Below are 656 nucleotides of genomic sequence, written 5' to 3' on the forward strand. Positions count from 1 at the left end.
CCACATATTTTGTTCCATAATACATAAAATTTCAATTTTATTGAAATTTAGAGTATCTCCACAAACTTTTAACAGTCTATTTTTTTTTTCAAAATATAGACTTTTCATCCAAGAGCCAGCAGTTGGATATGGTGTCCCACTCAGGGAAAGTTGAGATATTGAATATTTCCACTTTCTAGCCTTGATGGTAGAGAGAGATGAAAAATTTGAATGGCTCGTAGTCAGCCAAAGTTCACATCTGTCTATAAACTGACATTCTGGATGACTTGGTGAGGAAACAAAGAAGGCAGCAAAACTTACTATCTAGAAATGGAATCCTTTTGCACAGTATGGAGTATATAAGCTTTTGTAACACAGCCTTTCACAAAAGAGTTGGCCTTTGCTTAAAAGAAAACAAAACAAAAAAACAGATGAACTATTTAAATTGTTTAAATAAAAATAAACTGGAATGTTTGCAGAGTGCCATAGATAGAGTCCATAAAAAGTTGTTCTTTAGAGAGTATAGTTGACCTCTCAATAATGTAAGCCAGATGTTCAAATGCTAGATATATCCAGACTTGAATCCAAATGGAACTTTTCTGTTACTGTGGGTAAGCTCAAATTACTGCTATGCTTTATTTAACCTTGGCTTGTAAATTTGCAAGTAATTTTAGTCT

This window comes from Pteropus alecto, unplaced genomic scaffold, assembly GCF_000325575.1.
Source record: "Pteropus alecto unplaced genomic scaffold, ASM32557v1 scaffold75, whole genome shotgun sequence".
NCBI lineage: Eukaryota > Metazoa > Chordata > Mammalia > Chiroptera > Pteropodidae > Pteropus > Pteropus alecto.